Below are 7,992 nucleotides of genomic sequence, written 5' to 3' on the forward strand. Positions count from 1 at the left end.
CCTGCCTCCTTTTGGCTGGGACTGATTACACAATGGCCACTTTTCACTCTCCTCTCCACTTCCTTCTCCCCCACTTTCTTTTATTTAAGCCCTTTTATGTTTGTCACTTTTTTGTATTTTTATGTTTGTACGCGGTTTTTGCATGTGTGACTGGTAGGGTGTAGGTCCTCGGGCCTGCCCTGAAAGTCTAAGGAGGGGGTGGACATGGCCTTCTGGCTTGGTTCGCCCTCTCTCATGGGGTCTCCCTTCGGGGGAGCCCCACCTAGTACTTGGATGGGTCTGTTTTGGCAGACCCTCCAGAGAATGGGGTCGATCTGGTTTCGGCCAGATGGCCTAAGTGTAAGTACCCCAGTCCCCATCTGGAGCCTAACGCCCCGGGAGATCAGGGCAAAGCCCTTGCGTACACCCGTCTGCACGTTTTTGTGTTTCATTCTTTATGTATGTGCACATTTTTTTTTTTTTGCACCGGGTGAAGTTTTTGAGTGTGTTCACACACCATGGGCTTTCAAAAAATGTTTACTATAGACATAGTTTCGATATACTTTAACTGTATAATTATAGCACTAAGCACAAGGGACAATCATTTTGATAGCAATATTAATTAACCTTTGACGATACTCCTGTAGTTTATTAACTCCTCTTTTGATGGCACTGTCGTGTTATAGAGGTGTATATAAATACCTGTTCCATTTGTGTACGAAAAAAAGTGAACTATTTTGAGTTACAGAAATTTTTCATCACTAAGTGATTATGTGATGTTAGTCACTGCTTTTAACCTTTGAACATATCGCTTAACAGTTATGAAAAATTAAAATGTGATGCCATTTAAAAAAAGATGTGTGCTCTTTACTAATGTCGTCCTTTACAAGTGAAGTAGTTTCAAAAACAGTTAATTTACAGAGCTAGTGTATTTTATGTGTGGCCCAAGACATTTCCTCCTCTTCCAGTGTGGCCCAGGATGGTTGGACACCTCTACTTTAAGGCATTCTGCATACTTCCCAACTTTTTGACATGGGAATGAGGGACACCTACTAGCAAAAGTATGTAGGCATAGGACACGCCCCCCACCACGACCCCTTAAAGGAGAATTAACCCCCCAAAAAAATAGTTAAACCCACAAGTGCTTTTTTTACCACTGCTATTCCATTATATTGGCTTTTCAAACGTACAAATGCAGCAATTTAGGATTTGGATGAAAGGTTTAGCACTGGGAAACACTTTTTGAAAGATAATTATTTTGTATACAACTATATAGATCAGACCAAAATGAGGGACAAATGAGGAGGAAAGAGGGACAGAGGGACATTGCTCCAAATCAGGGACAGTCCCTCAAAATCAGGGACAGTTGGGAGCTATGCATTCTGATATTTGCAAAACTCCTCCCAAAAGCTAGTCCTCTGCTTGCATCAGGGCTATGGGCTTTAGAGAGGAGGCAGGCTGCTGTGATGTTTTTTGGAAGCTATGTACGGCACACTGCTGGACTCTCCAACCAGCCATGATCTCCTGCACTGCATAGGGAAGCAAAAGGACTTGATGATGATGTTACTGGTTCGAAAATAAGGTTTTATTTAAATAAGTTATTAGCATGTTAATGAGGGGAGAAAGGAGGAGCCAGGGAAAACAAAATATAAGCAGATTAAACTTCAGCTTTAAATTAACTGGTTTTAAAGGCATTTTAATGTAGGTTGTTTATATAGATCTCTAATTTTGGAACCCATAAAGTGAAAATAAAATTTAGATTGTTGTCCCTAGCTACTTGTCGGGTTCCTTGCTTCATTTTCTTTTATAATATATAAAAATGTGGTTGCTAACTATGCGGGTTTATTTACACTAGAAATGCACTTGTACGTTTCCTTTCATTGTTGTCAGTGCAGGCAAATCATTTGCATTTTGATATGTTCAAACCAATGCAACAAATACTGTGGGAAAATAAGGCTTGTGACACTGGTGCTTTGACAGGTGGGGGCGCTGCAGAGGAACAGCAGCATGGATAAGTATATATGTCTGAGGAGATGGGCAAGGTGCAGACACTGATCCTGAATGGGCCAGTGGCCTGGTGTCTTTAACTTATATTACACACATCTGAATATAAGTTTGTGATTTGAAATTCACTGACATTTTTAAGCCTTTCTTACAACCTGTTAGTATTATTAGTTCCCTAAAATTCTACATGAATTCTGGGTGTTCTGTCATAGCTCATTAATGCATACACTCTGCACGATATTTGTGGCCTACCACCTGTTCTGCTTCTCATTTCCTGTTGATGATAGTTAGCTGTTTTGTGATGTATTCTTACCTCTTTATTTTCCAGAGGAAGTGGGTGTCAGAGTGAGAAAGGCTTCAAAGACTAGCTTTATTTTCTACCCACAACAACATAGATGCAGAAACCTATCTACACCTGCCCTGCCTTACTAAATCATGTACAACGAATCTGCTCTAGTTCTTTTTTTTAATTAGGAGAAAATGTTAAAAATATGTCAGTAAACTGTGGTGCCCCCTGCTATAACTACCTACCTTCTTGCTGTTTTGCTGGCTGCTATTCATGGATATAGTCAACTGAGCCATACTCAACAAGAATTTTAAAATGGACCCCCTACCTAAAAGTTAAGCAGGGGTGTCAGACTCCATTTCCTTGTGGGCCACATCAGCATTATGGTTGCCCTCAAAGGGCCGGTTGTATCAGCACCCCAACCTCCTTACATCAGATGTCAAGAGCCCCCCCACCATCAGAAACCGAGCATCCCCCCCACTATCCCTTACATCAGTGCACCCCCTTGCCTTATGCTGCTGCCAGGAGGGCTGTACAGAGAAGTGCAGGATCTGGTGGAGTCCTGTCCTCTCTGCTGCTGACTGCTGAGACCAGGTGGGTGTGGAGACAAGGGGGGGTGTGAGGGCCACATGAAATGGCCTGGAGGGCCGGATTCGGCCCGCGGGCCTTGTGTTTGACACCTGTGCATTAAGGGGTTCCTAATGTCGGGTGACCGAAGTGGGCTTTCCTATCATGTGTTCACTATGCTGCAGAGAAACCATATTGATTCACTCAAGGCAGTTAACCCCCTGCTCCACCTACCGAAAGGTGATGGTTTCAAGCGGTTCATTGCCCATTTCAAAATCAAAACCATCCAAGAAAGAAAAGATGCCACTCTTCATCATAGAAACATGATTTGAAGATTTATTGGTATTACTCATACAGAGGATGTTCCACCTGCTCCTCTTCCCTCTAATGCAGTGGTTCTCAACCCTGTCCTCAAGTACCCATAACAAACCATGTTTGCAGATTCCTTTATCTTGCACAGATGCCTTAAATCAGAGTCAATGGCTTGGTATTTTGGACAGCTATTTTACCTAAATGAAATTCCCAGTACATGGCCTGTTGGGGGTACTTGAGGACAGGGTTGAGAACCACTGCTCTAATGTGTTTGACTCTGTCAAGAGGTTAATCATAGAGCCTTCATATCAGGCTTTTATGATGGTAAGCGCCTTGTGTTTTTGTTGAAAGGTTATGAATGTAATCACATGATCGGATGACTATCCCTTGCACCCGATCATAAAGAGTGAGCAGAAGCTGTCGGTGACAGTGTGGTCAATGTGCAGAGAGTGCCAGATGAGCACGCTCCCTGCACAAAGCAGCAGCGTGGGGTATGCATATATGTGGTAGCCTGGCATTAAAGCCCACTGTCTTGCTGCCACATGCGTACAGACAGCCTTAAGAGGTTAACATACATTTTAACACAAGAGCGATTTAAAAGTGGACCTATCCTTAAAAGATAATATACTGTATATCTTGCTGGGATGGACAGTTAAAAGTACTAGAAGAACTGACTAAGTTACTATAAATTGTATTTAGGGGAATTGGAATGTGTATAGAGACTTGGTCTGTCCAATCCACTATTGCTTAACCACTTGCCGACCACTGCACACTGATATACGTTGGCACAATGGCAGCGGTGGGCAAATGGGCGTACCTGTAGCACCCGCCGCATACAGCGTGATCGTGCCTGCGGGACTGGCGGACTCGATGTCCGCTGCAGGGCCGTTTTAATGAGAGGGCACACCTGGGCACTGCCCATGGGCCCCAGCTGCATGGTGGGGCCCTGCACTTTCCCCAAAGAAGCTGCTCCTTGAGCCCATGCTGCCCGGAAATTGGGGGCCCCATGATGGCACTGAGAGTGATGGATACACAGGGGAGACAGGCTGGCAGCAGTGCGCTGTGCTGTGCAGAACGATACCTATTATTTCACAGCCAGCAGGGAGGGGTGGGGCCAGAGCGCCAGTGATGCTCTGACCCCGCCCCATGCAGCTTGAATGCTCGGGACTGGGAGTCCGCGAGGGTAGGAGCTGGAGTGGGAGCTGCTGAGTTGGCAGCAGTGAGTGCCCGCCTGTGGAAGTGGCATTGTGGATGGTGTCATGGTGAGCCCAGCTGTCCAGCACTGTTTGCACTGAAGGGCTTGGAATGCTCCATCCTCCACCCCTCCTTGTGCCTGCACGATTTGATTAGTATAGGTGAGCCCTTGTCCCAGTGCTGGAGCTGGGCACATAGCCAAAAGTTCACATGCACCGTAAGTCAACTGGAAAAGGGGGTACTGCATGGATGGAATAATGGTGCTGAGGGATATCAAGTGTGTATGGGGGAAAACAATGCTGAGGGGGGATCCGGAGTGTATAGGGGGTAGCAATGCTTGGGGTATCTTGGGTGGCTATAGTGCTAGAGGTATCAGGGATATAGAGAGGCCACAGTGTAGGGGGTATCAGGGATGTAGTGGGGTCACAATACATGGGGTATCTTATGGAATATGGTAACAGTGATGGGGGAATATCTGGGGTGTAGAGGGGTCAGAGTACTGGAGGATATGTGGGATGCAGAGAGGGATCGGAGTGCTGGGGGGATATCTGGGGTGTAGAGAGGTCAGAGTGCTGGGGGGACATGTGGGGTGCAGAGAAGGATCAGAGTGCTGGGGGAATATCTGGGGTGTAGAGGGGTCAGAGTACTGGGGGATATGTGGAATGCAGAGAGGGATCGGAGTGCTGGGGGGATATCTGGGGTGTAGAGAGGTCAGAGTGCTGGGGGGACATGTGGGGTGCAGAGAGGGATCAGAGTGCTGGGGGAATATCTGGGGTGCAGAGAGGGATCAGAGTGCTGGGGGAATATCTAGGGTGCAGAGAGGGATAAGAGTGCTGGGGGGGGATATCTGGGCTGTAGAGGGGTCTGAGTGCTGGTGGGATATCTGGGGTGCAGGATAACAATGGTAGGGGGAAAGGGGGGAAACCTGGTGGGTGGGGGGGGGGGGGTTTGGTTGAGTGGAGTTAGGAGTGCTGGATGTAAATTAGATGTAGAGGGGTTACAATGTTGGGGGTATCTGAGGCCCTGTCAGGCTGGATGGTGCTTCATGATTTTTATTGATGGCCGTGTCTATACTTGTTACAACTGTCCTGAGCAGTATTCTAGCAGATATATTATATGCACAGAACAGCTTTGTTACTTTATGTATGTGGTATTTTCCCACTGTTTCTTTGCTGTACAGATTGATTGTTTATGTAGTTAATGCGGAGCTCCACCCAAAAGGGGAAGCTCCACTTGTCTGCCACCTACCTACTTGATGTCTGTTTACCTGCGCTGTCTCCATTGTAGGGGCCCCAGAGCATTACTTTGCCCAGGGGCCCATGATTCTATTAAGATGGCCCTGAGTAAAATGGGGGGCTGGGGGGGGGGGGGGGATTCTGCAGCACAGAAAGTTTTTCACCTTAATGCATAGATAAGGTGAACCACATTAGCTTTATTCCTGTTTATTTTGCTGTTGCTTATTGCCTGTTTTGTAATGCCTCTCTGTATTTTTTTTTATCAACAAATCAAGAATCATCACTTCTGTGAAGACTAGCACATTTTAAAACCCTGTTACATTGGTTATTGGGAGTATCAAAGACATTTCCTCAAATTGTAACAGCAGATGGATGATGTGAAAAGTGCGTGTTTCTGTTAAAACACGTTGTGGCAACTACCTTTCGTGTGTGTAATGGAATAACTTTTTTTAAAGGGGTGCTTTTTTTAAATTAAAAAAATAAAAGAACATTCATTGCTATGCCCACTTACTGCTGCAATTCCAAATTAGGACAACGGAAGTCCAGTTGATTGAAAATGGAACCTGGAAACTCTGACCCTGCTGCATAACTCCTTCTTTTGAGCTTGAAATGCTCTGCAATAGTTGTCTTTTACACTGCACCAGCATGTTTTCAAATTAATAAATAACAACAGAAATACATATTTTACTCACTTCAAGGGTCACCTTGACTCAATGCAGCATTCTGGAAATGCTTGTAGATAGAAATACCTTGAACATGTATGTAACCACCTTGCAGTGCACTTTGGACATCCACGTGTAAAAACATATCCAGGTGACCTCTCAGATCACTGCAAGGTTGAAAACTGACCTTTATTGTAATTTTTACTCAGCAAAGAAACCATTTTAATGTGCATGTCAAATATTTTTTTTTTTCAGTTTTGAACAGTTGTAGCAAGTATTATGCCCCGTACACACGGTCGGACTTTGTTCGGACATTCCGACAACGAAATCCTAGGATTTTTTCCGACGGATGTTGGCTCAAACTTGTCTTGCATACACACGGTCACACAAAGTTGTTGGAAAATCCGATCGTTCTGAACGCGGTGACGTAAAAACACGTACGTCGGGACTATAAACGGGGGAGTGGCCAATAGCTTTCATCTCTTTATTTATTCTGACCATGTGTGGCACTTTGTCCTTCGGATTTGTGTACACACGATCGGAATTTCCGATAACGAATTTTGTTGTCGGAAAATTTTATAGCCTGCTCTCAAACTTTGTGTGTCGGAAAATCCGATGGAAAATGTGTGATGGAGCCTACACACGGTCAGAATTTCCGACAACAAGGTCCTATCACACATTTTCCGTCGGAAAATCCGACCGTGTGTACGGAGCATTAGAACTTCTGTTGGATTTTGACTGCTCTTTGTCAACTCCATTATTTAGACTTACCCTCAATTCCTGTCCTCCCAACACCAGTTTCCTTAGACAGGAAGTGAGAGAAAATCAGCAAAAGGGACACAGACAGAAATAAAAATCTGACAGGGGTCCCAGCCTTTCCAAAGAAAAGTTTTTATATTCCTGTGTTTCTGTTGGACAGCTCCCCTTAATTCTTCTCTGGTAAAATGATGTCATCAGGACAGGAAGTGATGAGAGTAAATCTGTCTTAACAGAGGCCCTGAATAGCAGCAAAAACATGACAGGAGTTCTAAACCTTTTCTCACTTTACGCAAACTTTTTACAGACATGCGCTTTAATAATGTGGTTGCATTCATTCTGTGGTTATGAACAGTAATAATAATACATTGATTTATTCAAGCAGGAACATGCGCATTTACCCAATGTAATTATCAATAGTCAACAGTCATCTAGTGATCGGAGGCACCGTAGCCTCCCTGGCGGTAAGATTATGTCAGATTTTTGTGTCTCAAAGCGGTACAATTATTTTGCATAGAAATTTGGCGTTTTACATGGTAGGTCTGTAATTCTTAGCAATAACACACTTAAATCTGTCCAAACAAGAGTTTAGTAGATATCCCGGGTAAGATGAAGTTTGAAACAAAAAATCATAAATTATAATATAATGAATAAATATAAATAATTATAAAAATAATAATATAATAATAATAAAGGGAACGGAGCCCGGCACAGAGAGGCTTCGGGGGGGGAGGACAGAGCCCGCAGACACAGTGGGGGGACATCGCAGGATCCTGGGGACAAGGTATGTAACCTGCACCAGGATCTTGCACTGCAATCCTGAGTGTGGCTAATGGTGCTGAAATTTAACCCCGAGCCACACTCGGGAAAACCGCCAGGGAGGTTAAAGTGATCATAATAGTTTTTTTTTTTATTTAAATAACAAATATGGTATACTTATCTACTCTGTGCAATGGTTTTGCAGAGTGAAGCCCCAACCCTCCTTTTCTCAGGTCCC

The sequence above is a fragment of the Aquarana catesbeiana genome, linkage group LG01, assembly GCF_042186555.1.
Source record: "Aquarana catesbeiana isolate 2022-GZ linkage group LG01, ASM4218655v1, whole genome shotgun sequence".
Taxonomy (NCBI): Eukaryota; Metazoa; Chordata; class Amphibia; order Anura; family Ranidae; genus Aquarana; species Aquarana catesbeiana.